Below are 26971 nucleotides of genomic sequence, written 5' to 3'. Positions count from 1 at the left end.
CCCCCCCCCCCCCATGAAGCACAGAATGGCTTCGAACTTGTTCAGTAGCCCAGGATGACTTTGAACCCCTTACCCTCCTGGCTCCCCCTCTGTGAGTGCTAAGAGTACAATCATGTGGCACACCCGGTTTATGCAGAAACCATGCTGGGCAGGTACCAAGGGCTTTGTGTGTAGATGAGCATCTATTAACCGAGCCACCTTCTCACCTTCCCTCTCAGTGAGTGCTTTTACCCCATGGAATTTAATCTCCTCATGCAGTACTTCATAATTTTTTCACTTTCCCCAAAGCATTTCTCCATTCTTCTGTTTTTGTTCCTGTTTCCACAGCGTGCCTTGGGTTACTCTGAAGGGTAACGTGACATTTTAGTATGCATTCAGAATCTCCCTTAGGTTTACATTCTGCTTATTCCATCCTTTCCACATAAACCATTTGCTCCATTCCCAAGATTCTTTTTTTTTAAAAATATTTTATTCATTTATTATGCATACAATATTCTGTCTGTGTGTATGTCTGCAGGCCAGAAGAGGGCACCAGACCTCATTACAGATGGTTGTGAGCCACCATGTGGTTGCTGGGAATTGAACTCAGGACCTTTGGAAGAGCAGGCAATGCTCCTAACCACTGAGCCATCTCTCCAGCCCCATTCCCAAGATTCTTAAGTGACAATTCTTAGCTCTCCCAGATATTCGTCACAGCAGGAAAAACCAAACCAAAACAAACAAACAAAAAAACCTGGGTGCAATCTTCTAGCTTGAAATAGTGTAACTCTTTTTTTTTTATACATTTGTTATAGCAGTTATCTTACCTAATATACCAGGCTAAAAACCCCTCACTTGTACAAAGAGAGTGAACATATTAGTGATTTCTGAGGGTTATGGCAGAAAGAGGACCGAATAGGTGGAGCACAATGGATTTCTATGGCAGTGGAATACTCTAGAGAGATGTGTGGAAACTCTTTTCTGCTCACTCTTCCTGGGTTTCTGTAACTGCTTTAAAAATGAAGTGAGCAGAAAATAGAGTTTCTGCACATCTCTCTAGACTAGTTTAATAACACAGAGCTACAAAAAATATCTATAGACCTACTTCAGAGATAGTGTATAAATTCACCTAACAGACTTCAAAACGTACATGAAAATATGACAAAATTGAAAGGCGAAATAAATCCATAATTGTAGTTGAGGACTTGAGCATGTCTATCTCAATAATTAGTAGAATTACTATTAAAACACACAGATGAATAACATTGACAAAACTAATTAAGCTATACAACCAGCTGACAGGATTTAATTGATGTTTCCATACCGCTTCACTAACAGTAGGATATAAATTCAAGAACCCATTGTTAAATTCACGTATGTAAACCTTATCTGAATTATAAACATGAACCTCAATAAACCTAAGAGTCAAAATTATGTGGAATATTAAGATCAAGTTAGAACTCAATAATGGAAAGAGAATATGAAAATACTAAACACATATAAATTATGGAGTACATTTATAGTAGTTAACCCATAGGTCATTAAGATGTCTCATGGGAAATAAAAAAAACACATTAATTTGTACAGAAATAAAAACATAGCTTGGAAAGTTAGTTTTAATTGTGAATTAACAGTCTAGAACACCTGGGACTCAGGTCTCAGGGAGGGATTGTTTAGAGTAGGTTGGCCAATAGGCATGTCTGTGAGGGGCTGTCTTATGTTGACCTATGTGGAAATACCTGGCCTAAAATTGGGTGGTCCTATTCCTTGGGTTTGGGTCCTGGACTATAGAGGAGAAGTGAACTGTGAACTGGGTATCATGGACATATGAATTCTTTCTCTGCTCTTGACTTAGCTATGACTTAGCTGCTGAGTTCCTGTCTCTTTGCTTCCCTGAAATGATGGACTGGAACATGAATCATGACCAAATGAACCCTTTCTCCTTTAAGGTGCTTTTGTCAGGGTGTATTATCACAGGAACAGGAAGCAAAACCTGTATGTATGCATCAGAGCTTCCAAGTTTATGGCACCAAATCTGTTAGAGAAAAGAGGTCTCAAAACAAACAAACGAACAAACAAAAAAACAAAACTGGAACACGAACAGCAAAATCAATCCACAAGATCAGATAGAAGGAACTAATAAAAAGCAGAAATAAATGAAGTTCAAAACGAAGAAAACAGCAGAATATCAATACCAATATTTCTTAGAAAAAAATTAATAAAATTGACAAACTTTTATCAAGATTTGCCTAAGAGGAGACACAAATTGCCAATATCAACACTGAAATGGAGGTAGTCTGCATAGATTCTGCAGCCACTAAAGAATTGAAAGGAAGGGGCTGGAGAGATGGCTCAGAGGTTGAGAGCATTGCCTGCTCTTCCAAAGGTCCTGAGTTCAATTCCCAGCAACCACATGGTGGCCCACTGCCATCTGTAATGAGGTCTGGTGCCCTCTTCTGGCCTGCAGGCATATATTGTATACATAATAAATAAATAAATAATATTTTTTTAAAAAAAAGAATTGTAAGGAAGCCGGTCGATGATGGCGCACACCTTTAATCCCAGCACTCGGGAAGCAGAGACAGGCGGATCTCTGTGAGTTCGAGGCCAGCCTGGTCTACAAGAGCTAGTTCCAGGACAGGCTCCAAAGCCACAGAGAAACCCTGTCTCGAAAAACAAAAAAAAAAAAAAAAAAAAAAAAAAAAAAAAAAAAAAAAAAAAAAAAAAAAAAAAAAAAAAAAAAAAAAAAAAAAAAAAAAAAAAAAAAATTGAAAGGAGAATACCATGGAAAATTTAGTTCTTAATTTACACAACCAGGAAGATGTGGACCTTTCCCTTGCAATCTATAAACTGCCAAAATTCAAGTAAGATGAAACATAAAATCTGATGAAATGGAACTCATAACTGAAAAGCTCCCACAAAAATTGACTTCAAGTTTCGCTGGAGAAGGTTACTTATTATTATTTTAAAAAGCTGGCCAGAAACAAGCCAAGCTAAAGCTGGGCATTGATTTTTATTTTTTTAAGATTTATTTATATTTTATTATGTTTACAGTGTTCTGTCTGCATTTATCCAAGCAGACCAGAAGAGAGCACCATATCCCATTATAAATGGTTATGAGCCACCATGTGGTTGCTGGGAATTGAACTCAGGACCTCTGGAAGAGCAGCCAGTGCTCTTAACCTCTGAACCATCTCTCCAGCCCATTACTAATTATTTAAAGAAAAGTTAATACCAATTTTATAGTCTCTCATAGAAAAGAGAAGAAAGAACAGTTTCTATTTTATGAACCTGGTACCTATAGCAAAACCAAAGACAAAATTACAAATCATGCAAAAATAGAAATCTCAACAAAATATTACCAAATGAAAGAAGAGAGTTTATTTTAGATATTTGAAGCTTACCTAATAGGTAAAAGTTCATCAATGGTACCAAGTGGGGCAGAGTATGTCTATGATGCTAGCTACTTGAGAGATTGAGGCAGGAGGACCACAAGTTTGAGAGTAACCAGGGATCTTAGCAAGATCCTCTTTCAAAATTAAAATATAGAGAGCTGAGGATGTCCAGTGGTAGAGTGCTTAGCGTTCACAAGATTCTGGGTTTACTCTCTACACACAGACCACACACACACACACACACACACACACACACACACACATACACGTCCACCAAAAGAAAAGAAAACAGGAATGTTTGTCACAGCAGCATTTATAGTAGTTAAAAAGCAAAAACAAATCAAAAGTCTAATAAATGAATAAAAACCAATAGATGAATAAACTGTGTCATATTCATATAGTAGAATATTATTTATAAAAAAATGAAATACTTTTATATATGACACACATAAATGTTAGAAACACTTTGATAAGTGAAATAAGTCATAAAAGGCCACCCATTGGTATTCCGTTTCTATCAAATTTCACAGTAGGTAAATGGAATCAGAACATGAGTACAACCCAAGGCTGGGGAGGAGGAATACAGGGAGTAACTGCTCTTAGGTACGAAGTTCTTTTGGACAATGGCTGTGTTCTAGAACTGATGGTTCCAAACCTTGTAAATACACTGAAGTACAGAATTATACACCTTAATAGGATGAATTATAAGTGAATTGTGGCTTAAAAAGTCAATCAATGGAGGGGCCAAGCCAGATAGTTTGGCTGGTAAAGGCGTTTGTTGCCATATCTGGTGACCCAAGTTTAATCCCTGGGACTCAAATGGTAGAGGGAGAAAATGGGCTTCTAGATGTTGTCCTTTGACATATATGCACACATGTGCGTGTAAACATACTACATACACAGATAGGCAGACAGACAGAGAGAGAGCAGAGGAGAGAGGAGACTAAATTAAAAATATAATGAGGTCAATCAATATAATCAGCAGTCTAAAGAGGAAGCCATATATATCAACTGATAAAGGAAAAACCATGTGATGAAAGCCATTCATAAAATCTTTCAGACTTGGCTTTAGAAGGGAATTTCATGATGATTGAGATTACCTACAAAAGGACCCAACAGGGCTAGGGAGATAGCTCAGTTTGTAAAGCCTCTGCCTTGCAAGCTTGAGGCCCTGGGTTTGATTCCTGGAAGGCATGTAAAAATGGCTAGGGGTGGTTGTGGGTACTTGTAATGCCAGTGCTGAGGAGACAGTCAGGGCCTTGAAATTACTGGCCAACCAGCCTAGCCTGCTTGGCTGTGTTCCAGACCAGTAAGAGACACTGTCTCAAAAAGTTGGACGGAGTTTGAGGAACAATACCTGAGGTTGTCCTCTGACCTCCACATGCACAGATACACACATGCATGCATACATTCTGTCCTGGTTAGTTTTATGTCAACACAAACTAAAGTCATCTGAGAGGAGGGACTCTTAGTTGAAAAAAAAAATGCCTCCATAAGATCAGGCTGTACCCAAGGAAAGTCTGTAGGGCATTTTCTTAATTAGTAGATGAGGGCCCAGGCCATTGTGGGTGGGGTTCACGACTGAGCTGGTGGTCTGGGGTTCTCTAAGAAAGCAAACTATGTGATACAAACTAGTAAGCAGCACCCCTCTGTCGTCTCTGTAGCAACGCCTGCTTCCAGGTACCTGTCCTGACTTCCTTTGATGTTGGACTGTGATATGGAAGTGTAAGCCAAATAAACCCTTTCCTTCCAAGTTGCTTGTGGTTGTAATGCTTCATAATAGCAATAGAAACTTAACTAACACACATTATATACTCCCCCCTGCAGGCCACAAAGATCCACAGCCAATACTGTTGCTAAGAGTGAAGAATACTTTCTTATTAAGAATGGGACCTGGTAGAAAGGTATGTATGCTTACCACTCTCACTGACACTGCATGAGGAGCTTTAGTAACGATGCAAGGAAAGAAATATGTGTACAAACTGGAATGAGAATACTACTACTTTAGATGGAGTTTTCTAATATGTGTAGAAATTTAACTGAGAATCTAATGGGAAAGACAATCTTAATTTCAAAAGTTAAAATTTTGAGATAAAAGGGAAAATTAGTACAATTGATTATCAAATTTGAAGGGAACTTATTTAATACTAAATTAAATGATTATTTATTATAATATAAAAATACTGTAAAATGGAGCAATGTATACTCACAGAAATGTCAAGAAAAGTAGAAAATTGTCTAAATAAGTCATGAAGTCTGTTGAAATAGAAATAAGTAATGGCAAACAATACATACAAATGTATAAAAGAACAAAAATTAGCATGAAGATTTTGAGAAGCAAGGAAGGAGAAAAATACTGAAATCAGTCTTGAATATAAATAAATAGTAGTTGGTGAAGAGTCAAGAAAAATGTCTTCAAAGGAGACGTGACAAATAAATATGATACATTTTAAACTTACATTAAAAAATAGTAGATTACACTAAAGAAACTTTGCCTATCAAGACAAATGTAATATTACTTTCTTTAATCTTTTTTCTTTTGGATTCTATTAGCGGACTTGAGATTCTTTACTCTCCTGTATTCTCCACTTCTGGTTATCTCCTTGAATATTTAATATTTAACCATTGTGAAATGACACAGTTTCTCTCTTTTTTAGACAGTTACATATAGTCAAGGCTAGCCTTGAACTCACTGTGTAGCTGAGGATATCCTTCAACTCCTGGTCCTCCTGCCTTCATCTTCCAAAGCCATCACCATATTAAGTAAGTTTTTTTTAACCTTTTTTTTTTTAACTTCTGAGGCTTGTCAATTCAGCTTACCAACGCAGCCTTTTTACCAACTTATCAGTTTGCTAGAATAACCTAATCCATAGAATGTATTTTTCTGAGACCATGGAGAAGATTAACCTAAGGGAATTGGCTACCTCTTATGGAATTTGAAACATTAGCTTGATGAATCACTTACTTGGTCTGTGCCTCATTTATTTACCCAGCCGATTTGTTTTGTCCTAGTTGCTTTTTTTTTTTTTTTTAAAGAATTTAGAGCCAGGAGGTGGTGGCTCTAAATCCATGCAGAGGCAGGTGGATCTCTGTAAGTTCAAGGCCAGCCTGGTCTACAAGAGCTAGTTCCAGGACAGGCTCCAAAGCCACAGAAAAACCCTGTCTTGAAAAACCAAAAAAAAAAAAAAAAAGAATTTAGAATAAACTAGTGAATAAAGAAGAGCTCCCTTATCTAATGGAACATTCTATAGGGAAGATACTAACCAGTCAATAGTTGTTGGGTTAGGAGGTGATATATATATATATAAAATATGTGTGTGTGTATGGTTAGAGAGATGCAGACCCAGATGTAGGTATTTCCATCCAAAATATTAAGAGTGTGATAGAGGAAGGAGAGCACCAGCTACAGCGGCTTTGCCAGGCTGCGCGTCTAAACATGGTGACCCTGAGGAGGTGATGCCTGCGTCGTATAGGTTTGACGGTGAGGAAATTCAGTCAAGTGACTGGCTGGAGAATATAAGGGTGGCACTGTAGGCCATTTGGAGGGTTTTAGATTTAGTCTTTGTGAAAGGAGACACCTTGGAGTCTTCGGTTGACATCACAAAGGTGTTGAGAACTGACTGTAGGAAGTAAGAATCAGAGCAGAGGACAAGAAGTGGGCTCAGTAGCTAGTTGTCCCTAGGTCAAAGCTGCAAGTTACATATGTTGCTGTGAGAACAGAAGCGGGAGTTAAAGGAGGGATCAAAGCAGCGTGTAGAGCACTGAGCAGATAAATAAGGAGCTTGTGGCTGGATATGAGATAATCAAACTGAGCAGCTCAGAGGAGGGACAGGACGTGGGGCCCAGGACAGCACTACAGCTGTCTCCCCTCTTCCCCAAGCCCCAAAGGAGCAAGTATAAAGTACCGTTGTCTTTTCATATATTCCTGCTTCTACTGAAGCCAACTGCTACAGAGTGGTGTAGGGAAGGATGGCTTCTAACGAAAAGCCTTCACCTTTCCCAGGGACGAGACCACAGAGCATCCTGTAGCCAGGAACTCTAGGAACAATCCAGATACTTGCGAGTAGCTGTGAAAATGCAGAGAGCTTACTGTATTTCACAGCTCTTGGGACACCTGCAAGGCCAGAGATAGCAACACCAGCCATGACTAACAGCTTAGAGGGAGTCAAGGTTAACAGCCAACAAAGCACAAGTTGGATTTGGAGGAGGGGTGGGGGTGGGGGCTGGGGAGTGGGGGAGTCTTCAGTTACCCCTGACTGGATGCACTGCACACGGGCAACACATGTTTGGTCTAGGGGACAGCCACGGAGTTTTGTATGCCTTCTATTGGAATGGCTCTTGATAACCCAGGGAAGTAAACAATCTCAGAGATCACTACAGCCTTTGTCCAGTTTCTGCATGTAAAGAATTTGGGGGCTTTTCTTCTCTTTTGGGAATCCTTCCAACTTTCAGGAATTTCTCTCACTTTTCCTTAAATTCTTACTTTTTTTTTTCTCAATTCTTCACTTTTCTGTAAAGCTCCTGCACAAAAGTCTATGTTTAGTCTTCATTGGTTTGAGGCAAGGAACTCAGAGTCATGGGTTTAGGTTGACTTTTGGTGACCAATGAGTGTCTTGCACTTCAGGTCTCTGGGCCAATCACGGCTGGACAAGAAAGATCCTGTTGTACTAAAAGCCCCTGCAACAAGACTATGGATGGTAGGACATATTTTTTTTCTTCTTTCTTTTCTTTTATTTAATTTATTTATTTATTAAAGATTTCTGCCTCCTCCCCGCCACTGCCTCCCATTTCCCTCCCCCTCCCCTGATCAAGTCCCCCTCCCTCATCAGTCCAAAGAGCAATCAGGGTTCCCTGACCTGTGGGAAGTTCAAGGACCACCCACCTCCATCCAGGTCTAGTAAGGTGAGCATCCAAACTGCCTAAGCTCCCTCCCACAAAGCCAGTACATGCAGTTGGATCAAAAACCCATTGCCATTGTTCTTGAGGTCTCAGTAGTCCTCATTGTCCACTATGTTCAGCAAGTCCGGTTTTATCCCATGCTTTTTCAGACCCAGGCCAGCTGGCCTTGGTGAGTTCCTGATAGGACATCCCCATTGTCTCAGTGTGTGGGTGCACCCCTCGCGGTCCTGAGTTCCTTGCTCGTGCTCTCTCTCCTTCTGCTCCTGATTTGGACCTTGAAATTTCAGTCCGGTTCTCCAATGTGGGTCTCTGTCTCTGTCTCCTTTCATTGCCTGATGAAGGTTAATATTCAGGAGGATGCCTATATGTTTTTCTTTGGGTTCACCTTCTTATTTAGCTTCTCTAGGATCGCGAATTATAGGCTCAATGGGTAGGACACATTTTTGAAGACCCCCATGTGACAACAAGATTTCCTGATCAACTGGAAGGGCAGCATTGCTGTGAGTAGGAGGGGCTGCAGGCACCCTGATTCAGGACCAAGTATTTCTATGGTTTCATGAGTTTCATGAGAATTGGTACCCTCCGTCTGTCGTTTGAATTCAAAGATATCTTCTCTGATTTGGTATTTCTCACCATCTGTGTTCTCAGTTCCCCATTTCTCCTTTCCGACTTTCTGGGCAGGAAGGCCAGGCTAATTTTGGCAATCTCCCTCCCCAAAATTGTCCCTCAAGGCTTGTCTTTGAGAGAATGTGTGATTCTTATCTGAAAAATGAACTTGCGCTTTTTCTTCAAATGAATGTTTCTTTTTCTTTTTTTCTCCATAAAAGTTGTGTTTGGGGACTGGAGAGATGGCTCCAGTTAAGAATGGTTAAGAATTCTTGCTGCTCTTACAGAGTGTCAGAGTTTGGTTCTCAGAACCCATGTTGAGGGGCTCACAGGACCTGTAACTGCAGCACCAAGGGGCCCTAGATCTCCTTCTGGCCTTTGCGGACAGCTGCACACAGGTGTACATACACATATACACATGCATTTGCACAAATAAAAATAAATGAAAACTTAATGTCTTATAGTAATTTATTTTTTAGAAGCAAATCTGAAGATGATTTTGCAGTATTGGAGGATTCATTTCTCTAGGTAGGAGAAATGTGAAAACATTTCTTCTTCCAGTGTTTTGTTAAATATTTGAACCTTGACCTGGTTTAAAACTTTTCTTAAGGATGAGAATATATAATATTATTTCTGTGTCAATCTAGTCTCTGGCTTATTTGTTTTGGGTCACACGTAGAAGTCATTGAATCCTTTGTGGACAAAATGAGTTTTAAAACGTACCACTGTCCACTAGGACCTGAGCTGAAACTATTACCTTATTTTATTCAGGTCCTTGGGTAGCTGTGAAACAGACAATGGTCCCCCTGGTCAGGTTTGCACTGAAGTCATTGCCAGCAAAACTTCCCCAAGGCCACATTCTTATGTCTCATTTTCAGGATGTTAGTGCCATAGGAGCAATTAAAATTGGTGAATAATGTATTTTCCCCTCTTGATAAATAATGTGGATGGCCTGCAGACTGCTCATATTCCTGGCTAGGGATTTAACAGGCTATTGTGTTAGCAACACTATGGATGCAAATTGTAAACATTCATCATCTCCAACGTTTCATGCAATTTTCAAAACAATGTCAGTTGAAAAAGATGCTCCAACCTAACCTCCATACAAATTGCTGTGTGGATGCTTCATCCACATTTTCCAGAACTGTTTGTTTTCCTGTAACTTGTATTTATTGTATAAAACATTGTAAAGTCTACCCAAAAGTGAATTGTAGTAGGTAAAAAGCTTATAATAATGTCCTGTAAAATTGATTTCCCATCTATTTAGATCATATGAACTATTTAAAAGTGTATTATTACCCAAACCTCCTATGTAGGGAAATTTAGTAATAAATCTCCTCTCCATGTTCATTAGCATGTCTGTTACAAGGCAAATTGAATTCATGTAGTGAAAACTTCCCAATGTTATCTTTAATCTTAGAATTTGATGACAATTATTACCTTTATTCCTACAAATCACTGATCCAGGGATGGGGGACTCTGAGTTGTTATGACTCAGTAAAGCACTCTTGAGAAGAATGTGGGTCAGTGAGCGCTGCACACCTTCTAAGTCTCTGAGCTAAGCACGTGGAGAATAAAAAAATACAAGTCATGAGTAGGCCACAAGAGATTCAAAGTCTAGTTAGCAGATAGGTAAGAATGTAAAACACTATAAATTTGGCAAGTGCCATCAGATAAATATATTTTAGGTTTTCTGGAAGAAGAAATACTATTTTCTGAGATGCAATGATTTTATAGGAAAAGTGAAATTTGAATGAAAAATGAAGATGGGATGGGGTGAACTCTAAATAACAGTAGTCCCCTTTATTCATGGGGATGCATTCCAAGATCCCAATAGATGCCCAAACCCTGTGTATTATGTATTTTTCCTAAACATATCAATGATTAAATTTAACATATAAATTAGGGACAGTCAAGGACTAACAATGAGAAATAAGTAGATCAGTTATTATAATATCAAGATATAACTGTCAGTATCCCCATTCTTCTGTTTTGGGTTATCTATTAAGTTAAATGAAGGTCACATGAACATAGGCACTATGATACTATGACAGTCATTCCCATGACTTTGATGAATCCTGAGTGGCTAAAGAGTAGTGTATGTACATGGAGGGTGAAAGCCACAGTGATTTAAAGTGCCACAAAAAAGTTACAAAGACAAAAAAGAAGCTCACAGGATTGGGGGCAGCAGAGGGAGGACTGGGAGATGCGTTTCATTAAACTGGAAGTGGAGCTATGACGGTGAGCGGAAGCACAGCCAGGATGTGGGAAACAGCAGAGACAGTAAGGATGCAGACAGAGAGGTCAGGATTCAGCTTGTCTTCATAAGAACCATCTAAATTGTGTGCGTTAGTTTCTTTGAACTCCAGTTTCTCTTCTGTGCAAAAGAGCTGGTATCTACCAAGCGGAGGTATGAAGGCTGCATGGAGTAAGAGTTCATTGTGACTTAGCCCAGGGAACGTTGGCCATATTGGCAGTCATTTCCTCTGTGCTAGATTGGCAGCGTGGACGCACTACTGCATTGCATGAAGGGAAATGATACCACCGAAGGGATAGATGTGGAGTTTGAGGAGTGTTAACTTTGGCATGATCTGTAGAATGAACTGAAGAAAAGGTCACGTATGTGCTGGGGTGAAGGAAGTGCAGGACTACACGGAGATGAGGCTTGAGATAACCACAATGTAGAGGAGTACAGTAGTAAAAATGAACTTAATATGAACTTGATACTGAAAGAGAGAATGAAGGGTCCTAGAGAAAACATATAAATAAAATAAATTTCTAAATAAAATAAAAATGAAAAGGAAACCTAAGAAAATATGTTAAAGAGAAAGTAAAAGCATCAAACTAGTAGAAGAAAATACTAAGGAAAAACTTGTAAAGAATGCCCCCTTTTTTTTTTTTTAATTTCCTTTCCCAATGGCCTATTTCTTATCTTCTTAGTTTGGCGACATGCCTTTTATCCATCAACTCTGAGGGTTGCTGGCACTGATCCTCGGTCTGAAGGTGATCATGTCAGAAAGTTGGGTGTTTCCTTACAGCATTTATCCTGAGGACAAATCTCTACAATCTCTAGATATGAGGACAAATCTCTACAGTCTCTAGATATGAGGACAAATCTCTACAGTCTCTAGATGTAAGGACAAATCTCTACAGTCTCTAGATATGAGGACAAATCTCTACAGCCTCTAGATGTAAGGACAAATCTCTACAGTCTCTAGATATGAGGACAAATCTCTACAGTCTCTAGATGTAAGGACAAACCTCTACAGTCTCTAGATGTAAGGACAAATCTCTACAGCCTCTAGATGTAAGGACAAATCTCTATAGTCTCTAGATATGAGGACAAATCTCTACAGTCTCTAGATAGGAAGCCAACAGGTTATCAGGCAGGAGAAAACATCCGTGGAGTATGAGGCTATGAAGCCAGAAGGGGTTAGGGGAGAAGCAGAGAGACTCGGAGACTGGTGACAACAGGACTCATTAAGGCACACAGAGGTGGCAGAGGTCTTCTAAAATTTCTCTAAGCTAACCACGCTCTCTGCAGTAGATCCTTTTCCATTTAAGCTAGGCTGTGTAATGGAAATATCAGCATAAGATAAAAAGTTTCTGCAGTTCAAAATATGATAGAATCAAGCCAAAGAAATTAGGAAACAATACGATTTGACAAAAGGGTAATTATCCTTCTTGAATGAAAAAAATGGTAAAAAATAACATTGTGAGAAAGGAGAAACACAGGTTACCAATGGGACACTTGCAGAAAAATACAGTCAATAAAAAAGCCTGCTTGAATATCAGTTGAATATAAACCCAAACAACAAAGGTTTTCAACCAATCATATCACAGAGTTTTGGAAAATAGGATAGTAATATTTGTGAATTGTAATGTGTGGGGTATTCCACTTTTCTTTCAGTATTTCTCTGTTGTATGTATCAAAGCCTTCAAAATGTCTGCAATCTTTGATGGAAATATTCCACATTTAGGACTTATTCTAAGGATATAATCAAACGTCACAATGTGAATCTTTCTGCGTATAAAACTCTGGGTATATATGCACTAAGGTTCACATACAAACATGTTCATTGCAGTGATATTTGTATTAGTAAAATTATAAGTATTTAGTTAACTGATTGAGAATACACAGTCATCTGATGGGAAACGATCATCAATAAAATGCATGATCTTGATGTGCCATGCTTTGCTGATGCCCATGGGAGGCCTAACTCTTTCTGAGCGAATACGGAGAGGGGTGGGTTGAGGGGGGCAGAGAGGTGAAGGGAGGGAGTGGGAGGAGAGAATGGAGGGGGAGCTGTGGTTGGACTGTAAAATAGATTAATTAAAATGCATGATTTTGGATTGCACTTTGCAGCATTGGTAAAGTTTTCTGTAGAGGTGTAATGCAGGAGTGTTGTGGGCTAAAATGATATGCTAGGGTCTCAGTTACTATTGTGTGAGCTGTGTATGGATGCATACAGATATTAGAACGTAAAATAAAATTTCTGTTGTCTTAGACTTTTGACCAAAGCTATGCATAACTGGTATTCATATTCTCAACAAAGGGGTTAGATATTGCTCCATAGTATTCACTACAAATGAAAGAAAAAGTTCAGTGACCACCATTAAGACTACTAGCAGAAGGCTGCAGAAGCAATCCCCCCCCCCCAAAAAAAGGTTCATTAGTAGCTAATTTGTAGAAGTAGAGCGCTGTATGGCATGGACCCTGGTCCTGATGGCACCGGAGGTGTCTGAAGATGGGAAGTTGACTGGCAATGTTTATAATGGAGGTGGGAGTTAGGGGCAGCAGTAGGAAGGGCCATCACTGTTACTCCTGGGTGACATTGTGTGGGTTTTCCCATGGGAGAGAGAGGTGGGATGAGGAGAATGCATGACCTCTCCACTTTAGGTCCCTGAGCTTCATACAGATCTAGACTCAGAAAGTACAGTTTTGCTTTGAACTTAAGTCTGGATTTGCTGATGTTTGCATAGCAAGTAGCTCCTGTACCTCAAAGAGAAGGCGGCTATGGGGTCTGCCTACAGTTAAGGGCTGAGGATTTGGGGCAATGATGGGTAGTGCATGTTTGATGGGAGACTCATGTATGTGGGACTGGGGAGTGATGACACATGCCTGAAGGCAGTCAGTGGGCATGTGTGTAATCAAGCCTCCTCTTTTCCCCACCAGGCCTGTCCTGTTAACACTGCTCCTAGAAATACACATCAGGATCTGAAAGACTTACACATAAAGAGATCTACAGCCATCTCTGGGTGATGAGAATACAGGTGCTCTCAGTGCTCCTTTACATTTTTATGTCTATTATTCATGTCCAAAATAAGTATATACATTTTTACAACAAAACGAGAAGCATTACCACACCAAAACAAAGACAAGTAAAGAAAACCAAATCAAAATGAAACAGAATTAAATGTTAAAACAAGATACAAATGAAAGGTATATAAAAATGGAGCCATGAGCTGGGTGGTCGTGGTGGTGGTGCACTCCTTTTATCCCAGCACTTGGGAGACAGAGGCAGGCAGATCTCTGAGTTGAAGGTCAGCCTTGTCTACAGAATGAGTTCTTCTGTATACTTAATTTTGTAAAATAAATATAAATACATCCTGCCTCTACAGAAGCTAAGTATCAATTAAAGTGCAGAGGGGGGGGGGAGAGAAAGGAAGAGAGAGAGAGAGAGAGAGAGAGAGAGAGAGAGAGAGAGAGAGAGAGCGAGCTTAGTTATTGACAGGGGCCAAGGGATTCTTTCTAATTCAAAAGACGAGCCATATTTAATAGGACTGACTATGAGCTACCTATTTCAGACATCCATGATACAGTGCAAAGATTGGATTTGACCCCATCAACATTTAACAGTACTGGCCATAAAACCAATGTGACTTTAGATTTCCAATATTTTAACTCACATTTGACCATACATAGAAAGCCACCCCTAGGTTTAACAGATTTTTCTTTAGTCTGTGCTCCTCTTTTGTCAGATCCCCCAATTCTATTGTTTTATACAACAGCAAGGCTGAGGTAGACTTCACAACACCAAGGCCTGGCTTTGGCGGGAAGAGCAGTCTATCTCTGGAGGAGCCCAAGACTCAGCGGTAGTTAGGCTCTTGTGGCTGCCCCCCTTCTCTCCACAAACTAGTGTTGCTCTCCTCTCACGCCCTTCCGGCTCTCACACTTCTTCTCAGATAGCAAAGCACTCGTGATTTGGGTGGTTCCCTACCATTGGGTTGGCAGGCAGTAGAAGGAAGGCGAGAGCCTGGCTGTTCCTGTGGTGGCAATGGCAAAGGGATGTGCTTTACTGGAATTCAGAGCTCACTTCTCCATAGAAACCATGTTATACTGTTAGGTAGGTTCTATAGCACTCTTAGAACTCCAGGTGGAATTTGGATCAAATGGACTCTTATCAGTTCTAGGCAATCTACCTACCTCTTTTAGGCAAATAGAAAAATTGTATTCCAGACAGTTGTCTAGCACGCACTTGTGTATACATACACACAGACACACACACAGACACACACACAGGAACTCCATGGAAGGCCATAGTACAGGCAAGGGTGCAAATTGTTAGGAGGTCTTTTAGCTCAGCTTCTAAATATTGTAATGTTCTTGCTTTCAGTATGTTCCAAAAGACTTGTGCCAGTTCTTGGTGCTTAAGGTGGTAACAAACAACAGGTGGTTGTAGGATTAGAGTTCAGTAGGGAAGAGAGTCTGGGAGTAGTCGAGAGAGAGAGAGAGAGAGAGAGAGAGAGAGAGAGAGAGAGAGAGAGAGAGAAACTATTTTTTTATTCTTATGGGGTGTATTAGTCACTTTTCTGTTGCTATAATAAAAGACTATGACTAAGGCAACTTATGGAAGAGATACTTTTTTTTTGTGTGTGTGGGGGTTATGGTTCCAGGGAGTGAGAATTTATAATAGTGGGGACAGTGTGGCAGGAGGTAGCAGATATGGTATTTCATATCACAAGCATGACTATGAAACACACACGCACTTAGAGAGAAAGAGAGAGAGAGAGAGAGAGAGAGAGAGAGAGAGAGAGAGAGAGAGAGAGAGGCAGACAGACAGGCAGACAGACAGGCAGACACTGGGAATGGTGCTAGGCTTTTGACCTCATAGCTCACCACTAGTCATGAACTTCCTCCAAGGCTGCAGCACTTCCTCAAGCAACTCCTCATTCCAGCCAGCACTTGGAGGTTTGAGGGCAACTTCTCTCAATTATTGCTGAGGTCAGACCAACCTGATGAGTCTCCACAGCAGGAGAGTGAAGCCTTAGGAAATGAGATCTAGACCACATGTCTGATGAAGATTGAAAGCAGCACTAATATATGGAAATCCATATGAGTGTTTAGAAGGCAGTCTGTCCACAGGTCTATTTAGCAAAACAGTAGTACAAGGTTCTCCATGTTAGATGGAGTACTCTGTAGGTAAATGTTAAATCCAACTGATTTATTTGATAAACTCTCAAGTTTTGTTGTGGATTTTTCGTTTGGAAAACCTATCTATAGATGGAAGTGGGGTGGTAAAGTTTCTCACTGTTGCTGTTATTATTTGGGGTACCTGTATGACTTTTCAGGGTTTTATAGACTTTTAGTGTTTGTTTTATAAAACCAGGAGCCCCCAAATTTTGTAATTATATATTTACAGTTTTAAATATCCTTGGTGAATTATTCATTTTATTAATATGTAGTGGCCTTTATTATCTCTTCTGAATAATTTTGATTGAAGTTTTGTGGAATATTCCTTTATACTATGTGAATATATGTCACTGTGATTGGTTTAATGAAGAAGTTGACTGGCCAATAGCTGAACAGAATAAGGTTAGGTGGGAGGGCCAAACTGAGAATGCTGGGAGGAAGAAGGGCAGAGTCTGAGGAATTGCCAGCAGTTGCAGAGAAGGGCCTGCCATATTGAGAAAAGGTACTGAGAGAGCCATGTAGCAAAGCATAGATAAGAAGTATAGGGCAACATAAATGTAAGAGTTAGCTAGTAATAAGCCTGAGCTATCGGTTGAGAGTTTACATAATTGTAAATACATATACAATTGTAAATTGTAAATATTAAGTTTCTGAAAGATTATTTGGGAGCAGCTGCTGGCACAGGAATACTCCACCTGCAAAGATTACTTTAAGACCAGCTGTACCAATTTGTTTGTTTTTTTGGTTTCATTTGCTTAAAAGGTTGACTTCCATTCCTTGATTCTGCTGCCTGTAGCACACATCTCTCCTGAAATAGCTCCACTCCGTACCCACAATTTCCCTTGGTAGATATCCTATGGTTCTGGTAACTCCAAAATCCTGAGTTTTCCACTGAAACTTTGGGTTTGCCTTTAAAATAGCAGCATGCAATGGCCTGTGAAGGCCTCCTTGTAAGGATTCTTATCCTGTTAAATGTTGCCTGGTGTCAGCTGCTCTCTGAATCTATGGAATAAGACTCTCCTCAAAGCTGCATTTTAAAAATGCATATTTCATGAAATTGCTATTTTAACATTTTTACTTAATTATCTTAGAGCTACTTCAAATTCAGCATGTTTAAAATCATATCCTTTGTCCTCCAGAATAACCTGATTTAAGTTGTGCCATCATTACAGTAATTTTCACTGTCAACTTGGATGAGTTTGGCATCACCTTGGAGATGCACCTGCTGGCATGCCTCTGAGTTTTCCAAAGAGATTTAACTGAGGGGAGCCTCACCGTGACTGTGGATGGTGCCATCCTGTGGGCTGAGGTCCAGGGCTGAATAAAGAGGAAATAGAAAGTGAGCTGAGTGCCCATTCATCTTTCTCTGCTTCTGGACTATGCAAGCAACATGATCTACTGCCTCACATGAGAGCTGCTCTGGCCACCGTGCCTTTCCCATTGTGATGGATTGCATCCTCAAATCATGAACAAAACACACCCTTTTCCCCATGAATTGCTTCTTGTTATGCATCTTGTCATATCAATGAGAAATTGCTAAAGAATGAATGAAACCATCCTAAAAAGTAAAAATGTTGATTACAGGTTAAGACAATAATGTTGGGATCTACCAAACCAGATAAAATACACTTCTAGGGTTAGTTTCACTTTCACCTATTTTTATTTTTTAAAATGTGACCATGAGAAAGCCTAGAATTCCATGTGTGGCCCACATTATCACCGCTATCGATCAGTATGTCTTCAGAGTTGGGTATGAGTTGGAATAGGGCAGTTTTCTCACCCTGTGTCTTTCCTTACAGCATCTGCTGCTTACTAGATGCCCACAAATGCTTAGCACATAGGTGAGTGGATAAAATTCATTCCAACACAGCAGGAGCAGCTTCACCTAGAGAGCCATATGTCTTGTTGCTGTATTTCTTATCTTTATCTTTTTTTTCAGGGGCAGGGATCAACCCAGGGCCTTGTTCTTGCTAGGCAAGGTTCTATCACCGAGCTACACGCCCAGACCAATCTGTCTTTAGAGTAAAAAATCTCAGGAACAATACCAATAAAGTAGCGAGGCCAACAAGGTTCCAATGTATTTTCATCTCTTGGAAGTTAAAACATTTAAGCTTAGTAGATCTGGTAATCGTACCTAAACCATAGCACAGACCATATCCTGTGATTAGGCTAGGGATGTCCTGGCCACAGAAGGGTAGCTTTTTCCTTAGTTGGTAAGCAGCAAACTTTTGGGTGCTTTTGAGAGATGAAGACTAACAATGTCTCCATGTACAAATATACTATGCTGCTACCTGCTAACAATGTTTATTCCCTGTGATACAATCTTTCCTCTTGGTGACTCAGCCCTCCTTTCCCCAGCAAGGTTGCCTTTGCCATTTGTACTTTGGTTTTCAGTGAGAAACAGACCCTTTTCCCTCACCTCTGACAGGATCATTTTACACAGTCCAGGCTGACTAACTCATGATTGGCATTTCACTCTCCCTGGCACTGATACTAACTGCTGTGCTACCTACCCTGCTCAACTATTAATTAATAATTATTTTTGTTGGAAGTCAGCCGTGTTATTAAGAAAGCTGCATTTCAGATCCCCCTTCTCCACCTCTTCAGCCCCAAGCACCCCATCCTTCCCTGTTGTTTATTGAGTCTCTCTGTCCACAGGAAGTGTACACTCAGACACACACAGACATAGTCCAGCAGTGACTTCACATCTTTAGAGCTGAAGTCTTTCTAGTGTTCACCCTGCCTGTCTGACTGGTAACTCTGTGAGGGCTGAGTCATCGGAAGGATCGTGGGGACTTCCCTGGCACTCCCAGTCTGGCCACTCTGCCCTTCTGTGTTTTTCACAGATCAAAACCCAGCCAAATCCAGGACTTATTTTCATTCATCCTGTCTTTCTGCTATCTTTAGTGCAGTGACCTACTTAAGCTAAAGGGAACCACAAACCCCCATGGAAATGTTCTGGCACTTCTTTCCTGTGTAGAAATTGGTTAGGTACGTGTTAGAAAGAAGCCTGTGAACTCTAAGAATTGTTTTGGCTGGAGAGGGAAGTGTAAAAGTGGGGACAGAATTGTTAAGAGGGAACTGTTAGACGGTAGGGTGTTCTTGGGGGAGGTGACGACGCGGGGAAGGCTGGGTCAGAAACGGCTACTCAAGAGCAGCTCCACGTGGAGTTTCCATCCTTTTAGTTCCTGCTATCAGCATTCCACCTAACATCTCTATGCCCACAGCAGATCTGAAGAAGATCGAGACCCAGGCAGGCGATGTCACAGCTGAAGCGTTATCAGAAACCCCCGCTGTCACCAGCACCGCAGTCAATTATTGATAAACGCATAAATGGCAGCAGAGTTTGCAAAAACCACTTAATGCCGAAAGATGACAGGTGGAAACAGCTTTCAACCAAGTAGACCGAGACTGCGCTTGTGTTTCTCGGCTGCCCAGACCCAAACAATCACACAGAAACTATACTAATTACAACACTGTTTGTCCATGACTCAGGTGTATCCCTAGCTAGCTCTTACATCTTAAATGAACCCATTTCTTTCTTTTTTTTAAAAAATATTTATTTATTTATTATGTATACAATATTATGTCTGTGTGTATGCCTGAAGGCCAGAAGAGGGCACCAGACCCCATTACAGATGGTTGTGAGCCACCATGCGGTTGCTGGGAATTGAACTCAGGACCTCTGGAAGAGCAGGCAATGCTCTTAACCTCTGAGCCATCTCTCCAGCCCGTAAATGAACCCATTTCTATGAGTCTATGCATTGTCATGTGGCTGTGGCGTTACCTCATTTTCTACATGTCTTGTTTCCTCGGCATATGGCTGGTGTCTGACCTGACTCTGCCTTCTTTTTCTCTGTATATCTGCTCAGATTTCCCACCTGACTTTTCTCTGCTAAGCCATTGGCCCAAAAAGCTTTATTCATTAACCAGTAAAAGCAACATGTATACAGAAGGACATCCCACATCACAACCAAGTGCCAAAACACCTTCATTTTGCCTTGGATTTGTCAGGATTTGGCTGGTCTACCTTAAGACTCCTCTATTTCTCAGTGACTCGTTTTCCCTAGCTGATGGCTGAGATATCTTAGCCATTTATATGTTAATTAATAACTGTTATTACTTAGTTTGTTCATCGACAAGCAGTCAGATTGATGTGTCTTTGTTTCCTTTCCCTTTTTGTCTGGAGATATTGGTAGGTGGGGCATAAAAGAGCTCAAATATCTGAGTAGACCCCCAAACAGAAAATGTGCCTTTGAATCACAGGCTGCCAGTTTATACCATGGAGCCCCTTTGGCTAACCCTCACATGGGCTCAGGCCTCTGCATCCTAGGGTCCCATCCTGGGAGCCAATCCTTCTATCTTCTTGCATGATGTGCATGATGTGGAGTTCCATCTGACTCCTTGACCAACAACCCAGAAACTGTTGCCAGGCCTGGATGCACTCTGTTGTTTAATCCCACCATAACAGTTATGTTTCTTAGACTTACCGTCAAAACTAGTGAGAGTCGATTTGTAGAGAGCATTTGTAGACCAGAGGGTAAGCTTAAGCATATAGTGCTAAAAACTTTTAGCACCCGGAGATCCTCAAATCCATCTAAACCAATACGAAATGGGTTGCCTGAGGCTACAGACCAACCACAGCAGGGCAAAGTTGTTGGAAGAAAGCTAGACTCTCAGGCTGTGTCTTTCCCTGTTCTCTGTTGCTTGATTAAAGCTTCAGTACTAAGATTTCAAAAGTTAAAGGACACAAAGGGTTTGCAGTGAAAAATTAGTCTCCTATCCATAATTGGCTCCAACTACTTAAGTCTCTTCTCTTTTTGCCAACTTAGAATCAATTGTTGCTTAAAGTGTGAGGTAGGGACCCAACATCCAGTGCTTTTACTAGCCCACAAGGTGTTTTTCCTTTTTGCATGCTTCTCTCTTCATATTTTTGTGTTTATTTGTGCTTATTTTTTTTCTCCTCTGGGAAGCTGAGAGTCAGCAAACACATTAAAAGCACATTTTGGTCTTGGTTAGAAGTTAGGGGTTGTATTAAGTGTGGACTAATTTGTGAAATGCTAACAGTGTGATGAAGTCCAGTCTGTCTTGAAAGTTGGGCTTCTGCTCTTTGATGTGGCTTTGTGAGGGTTCTGTTGCCAAGACCTAAAATGCCATGCTTTGTACTAAAATAAATTCCAGTTGTGCTGGTCTGTTTGCTGCTTATTCAACCCAAGCCATTTCCCCACGCCTCATTTGCTCATCTCCTCCCTCTACTGGCCCAGCGTCAGCTTCCTACTTTCCTATTGGGCCTATCTTAGTGTCACTCATGAAGCTGGACAGTGTGGCTTATCATCACACACCTATCCTTACAGCAAGTGGAGGGTGAGGCAGGGGGATTGCCATTCATTCAAGGCCAGCTTGGGCTACATAACTAGATCCAGGCCAGGCTATGCTGCACAGCGAGACACTGCCTCAGAAGAAAAACCCAAACGACAAATCCCTGAATAAGAATAAACTCGATGCCCCCATGGAGCTTCCCCCACTTTCCTCCCCTTCTCGTCTTTCACACTGCTCCCTATGTTTTTACATAATTAATAATTCACTTAATTGTGATGCTTGCTATTTATCATCTGTCCCCACTGCTAAAGTGCACACAGGAGTTCAGGGATTTCTGTTTTATTCGCTGCCTTCTTCTAAGTGCCCAGAATTCCCTCTGGCAGATAATAAATGTCCGACAAGTATTTGATTAATTTGAATCGAAGAAACCATGTATCTAAAAGATTTTTTTTATTAAGAGTAGAATTGCATTGAAAAAAAATCAAGCCCTGACTATCTTTTTATCACCCATCTAAGTAACTATATATGAAAACCATCTTCTCTTCTCATTTCTAGTCATCGTGAGGTATTTATTACATTTCCTAACAGGAGAATGGAGCTAGGCCTGTGTTTTTCATAAGTTACAAAACTAAATTCATTACTTCTATTATTCTTTGATTATTACATGCAATATATTTGATCATATTCACTTCCCTCCCTCAGCTTCCCAAATCCTTCCAGATCCATCTCTCCTTTCTTGCTCACAGCACTTCATGTAACCTTCCATTAAAAACAACAACAACTCCATCAGGTAAAGTTTTTGCTGCTCAGATAGTCTTGGATGTGTGCCTTTCCATGAAAGTGTGGTTGACCTTACCAGGAGCCATTGTTATCAATTAAGAAGCCTTTGTCATCACTGGAACATTAACTTCAAAAAGTAATTGAGAATTCTCCCTGCTCCACTCTTTCTTTCTTTCTTTCTTTCTTTCTTTCTTTCTTTCTTTCTTTCTTTCTTTCTTTCTTTCTTTTTTTTGTTGGATTTTTGAGACAGGGTTTCTCTGTAGCTTTTGGTTCCTGTCCTGGAACTAGCTCTTGTAGACCAGGCTGGCCTTGAACTCACAGAGATCCGCCTGCCTCTGCCTCTGAATGCTGGGATTAAAGGCGTGCACCACCACTGCCCAGCTCTCCCTACTCCACTTTTAAAATGCTCTGGAATAGTTAAAATATTATTAGCTTTTTCTTGGAAATATAGTAGCTTGTCGATTCTCAGTATTACAGCTGTATCTTTACATTTCATATTTTCATATGCATTGTATTGTGGATGTAATATTTTGCACATAAGAAGAAACTTTCTATATCATGTATTCTTTTAAAGCCAATGCTAATTAGTAAGTTTGAGTTAACATTCATGCTAGCTTTCCATGATATGGCAAAACACTTGAACAAATCAACTTAAAAGAGGACATATATATCTTTCCTCATGGCTTCATAGGTCTATTTGCTGTCAGCTGGCTCCATTGCATTCCCACTTGTGGGGAGTCAGAAATATCATGGGAAAGGTTATGACAGAGGATGGCTACTCACTTATGGTAAGGAGAGAGGGAGGGAGTGAGAGGAGAGGGGAGAGACGGGCGATAAGATTCAGTCCTGAAGGGCACATCCACAATGAACTATTGTTGTGGAATATTATTTTAAGATGTGTTACATTTGTTTATGCTGTGGAACATTTGGCTAATGATGCAAAGATGTGTTGCATTCTTTTATGCTGCATTTGTTTAACTCTGTGAAGCTGTGTTACTTTGTTTAAAACACCTGATTGGTCTAAAAATGAGCTGAATATTGAGGTAGGAGAAAGGCTGGGTGGGGCTGGCAGGCACAGAGAATAAATTGGAGGAGAAATCTGGGAAGGAAGATTGAGGAGCAAGAGAAGGAGGAGGACATCAGGGGCCAGCCACAAAGGCAGACACAGAGTAAGAAGTAAAGAAAAGATATACAGAAACAGAAAAAGATAAAAGCCCAGAGGCAAAAGGTAGACAGACTAAGAAAAGCTGGCTAGAAACAAGCCAAGCTAAGGTCAGGCATTCATGAGAAAGACTAAGTCTCTGTGTGTGGTTATTTGGGATCTGGGTGGGGGGCCCTGTTAAGTTTAATTCCTGGTCAATGGCAATCTGCCACTGCTGATGTAATAAGCCAATCAAACTGAATCAATAAATCCAGGTTTATTCTGAGCACAGCATTCCTGGGTGGTGCCAGGGGAAGTTGAGGAGATCATGAGAGGAAACCACAAGGTGGGGGCTTTTAATACCCTGTGCTCTCTGTGGTGGCCAGAGTCTGGGCTGAGACAACTCCTGCAGAGGGGGTTGAGGTGGATCCCCACCCAAATATTCCAGATTCTTTGGATATATGGATGCCAGGGGCCGGGTAAGTCTTCCACCAGAACATCCCAGACTCTTGGGGTATATGGACAAGGGTTCAAGTCTTGCTACTTCCTGCGGGCATGGGATGATTATGGGTAGGGGGAGAGTTGGGAGTTGGTGGGCTCACATTTAGCAGGAGGTATAGGTGGAGAGGCATCCCATTAACTGACATCCTGGAGACCTCAGACATCTGTTCCTTGAGAGAACTGAGAAGGCAGGTTGATAGGAGAAAAAATAGATTGTTTTCATTGGGTCTATGAATGGGGCTAGTCATGGGAAGGGTGACTAACTGCCAGAATGAAAGGACGGGAGAAGCACCCTGCTTGTACAGGAGAGACAAGGGTGAATGATTGAGACATGAGAGCAGATATGCCCTTTAAATCCAGATTTCAATTGATGGGTAGGTGCCATTTGAGCCTGGAGAGGTGGTACCTACCAATGGTGGAGTCCCAGGATCTGGTGCAGTTGCTTGCATTTTCTGGAGAACCCTCTGCAGGCTGGCCTCGACCCAGGCAGCAGGAGTGACCTGCAAAATATGCTTGAACATGGGTAGGGTCAAATAGGCTTTGGGCACTCATAGTTTTCACCAGACAAGACTTGATACAGCAGCAGCAGTTCTCCCAGGAACTTATAGGTGTCTGTGAGACATCTGAACAGGTTTATATCTTGGTGTCAGAGCAAAAGGCTATGATTGTAGGTGTGAAGTCATAACCATTTTAGAAGACAATTAGAGGAAATTTGAAAATTCTGAACCTCTGAGGTTGTATCTGAAACCTGTTAGGCCCCAAAAGAGCTAAGAGTAAAGAGTAAAAAAAAAAAAAATTACAGCTACAAGCGACTCCTTCAATAGGGTCATGCCTCTTAAGTTTCTTCAGTGTCACTGTGATGCTTTGAAAGAAAATGGCCTCCAAAGGGAGTGGCACTATTGGGAGGTGTGTTCCTGTGAAGTAGGTGTGGTCTTGTTGGAGGAAGTGTGGCACGGTGGGGGCGGACTTTGAGGTCTCATATATGCTCAAGTTCTCACGCAGTGTCACAGACCACTTCCCGTTGCCTGCAAGCTGTAGGACTCTCAGCATTCTCCAGCATTGTGTCTGCCTGCACACCACCATGTCCACCATGATGATATGGACTGAACCTCTGAGACTGTAAACTGCCCTCAATGAAATGTTTTTTTTTATAAGAGTTGTCATGGTTCATGGTGTCTCTTCACAGCATTAGAAACCCTAAGATGCTCCCAGTGGTCCATTACATTAAAAACCCATCAGTAGATTGATCCATTGATGAAATTCGAGCCCTTGTGATCTAGCCAAAAGCCTATTCGTCGACAACCAAACTTTTAACATGTGGCCTTTGGGGGGCATTTCAGATCCAAACCGTAATAGCATTGCCATGGCTCCTCCTCCCTTCCTCTTTCTTTTCTTTCTTTCCTTTTCATTAAGTAATCAATATTTGATCTAGATTTACCTTTTGGCAAAAATTAAATTATTTTGTACAGTGCTGGAGGGTTGATTCCAGGGCCTTCACACAGTAGGCAAGGCATCTGTTACTCACCTGCACTCCCAGCCCTCAATTTATTGCACAAGCATGCTTAAACAAACAGACAAATAAAAACAGCCTTAAGGCCAGAACCAGGTATTGTCCTTGAAGGGGCACAGGATTCTAAAGCACACACTTGTTTTCTTCTGGTGTTGAAACAGAGGCTCCGCCAGCGCTCATCTCCTGCTTCATCCTCACAGGAGTCAGCCCTACAGCTCTTTGTAGCCCTGCACCGCTTCCCTCCCTTGGCTCTCAAGGCTCACATGTCCTGTTCTTCTCTCCCAAGATTTTCTCTCACAAAGGTTAAGTGTCAAGAATGTGCAAGCCACTGCCTGAGATTAGGACAGCGGTTCTCAACCTGTGGGGTCGCAGCAGCCCCTTCGGAGTTGAATGACCCTTTCACAAGTATCACGTATCAGATGTCCTGCACATCAGATATTTACATTATGATTCATCAAAGTAGCAAAATTACAGTTATGAAGTAGCAATGAAAATAATTTTATAGTTTGGGGTTGCTGCAACATGAGGAACTGCATTAAAGGATAACAGCGTTGGGAAGATTGAGAAGCACTGTTAGGAGATTCAAAGATGAACAAGCTTCATCTAATGTTTAGAAAAAGACCTAGACAAGCAAACATAACTGCCACATAGTATGAAGATATAAAGAGAGAGAAAAATTAAATAAACAAATGACCAAAACAATAACAAGAACAACAAAAACTGGGAAGAATGGTGCTCAGTGTGACAATGGGGAATTTTAGATGTGGAGGCAGGGCAGGAAGGGTTCTGTTTTGGGTTTGCCATTCCTTGAATTCAGATGCTTTATGCTCATCACGCATGCTTAAAAACATTCTCATTCCCAGGGAGCCAGTGATGAACCGAGAGCTATGTAGCTAGCGGTCTGCATCCTATTCAGCATTTCAGGTTTCTGATTGCTGTGTTCTGGAAACTGCCTGCACTTCGCTGCTCCATTCAAGGTGGCTCTTCTCTCAGACCCTCTAGACGCAGACACACCTTTTACAGTGTTCAAAGTCCTAATCAGAAAGGGAAGTTTACACCCATGTGTGGGCGGGAGAAGGTCATATTTAGTTTTATGCTTAAAATAAAGAACCTCTGCCGTCGACCAAGGCTTGTTCACTAACACCATCGAGTCATTGACCCCGGGGATTTCCCCGCTTTATCTCATTAGTTCTCAGGCCTGATCTTTAACTCCATGTGTGGTGACTGCCCAGTGCTTACTACTGAGGAAGGGGAAGGGGACAAAAAGAGTTAACAAAAACAAAAACAAAACATGCTCCCTGCCTGACAGAGTTGTCACTGTAATGAGGGAGACGGGACGTGTGGAAATCAAAGGTAAACAAGAAAGCAGGTCACTGTGTAACTTGTCTCCGATGGGTGGGGTAATTATTATTATTGTACGCAGAGAG

At 41.0% G+C, this 26971-nt stretch overlaps 1 long non-coding RNA gene across 1 annotated transcript; it reads left to right on the top strand.

Moving 5' to 3' along the window:
- Window positions 1–5154: 5154 nt before the first annotated feature.
- Window positions 5155–19810, top strand: LOC126507382 (uncharacterized). Its single transcript, XR_007593509.1, has 3 exons — window positions 5155–5278; window positions 7999–8071; window positions 17433–19810. It is a non-coding gene; the product is annotated as an uncharacterized lncRNA (long non-coding RNA).
- The last annotated feature ends 7161 nt before the right edge of the window (window positions 19811–26971 follow it).

The sequence above is a fragment of the Alexandromys fortis genome, unplaced genomic scaffold, assembly GCF_014885135.2.
Source record: "Alexandromys fortis isolate MF-2015 unplaced genomic scaffold, M_Fortis_MF-2015_v1.1 scaffold_71, whole genome shotgun sequence".
Classification (NCBI taxonomy): domain Eukaryota; kingdom Metazoa; phylum Chordata; class Mammalia; order Rodentia; family Cricetidae; genus Alexandromys; species Alexandromys fortis.
The sequence above is the reverse complement of the archived record's forward strand: the minus strand, read 5'-3'. Positions and strand labels throughout refer to the sequence as shown.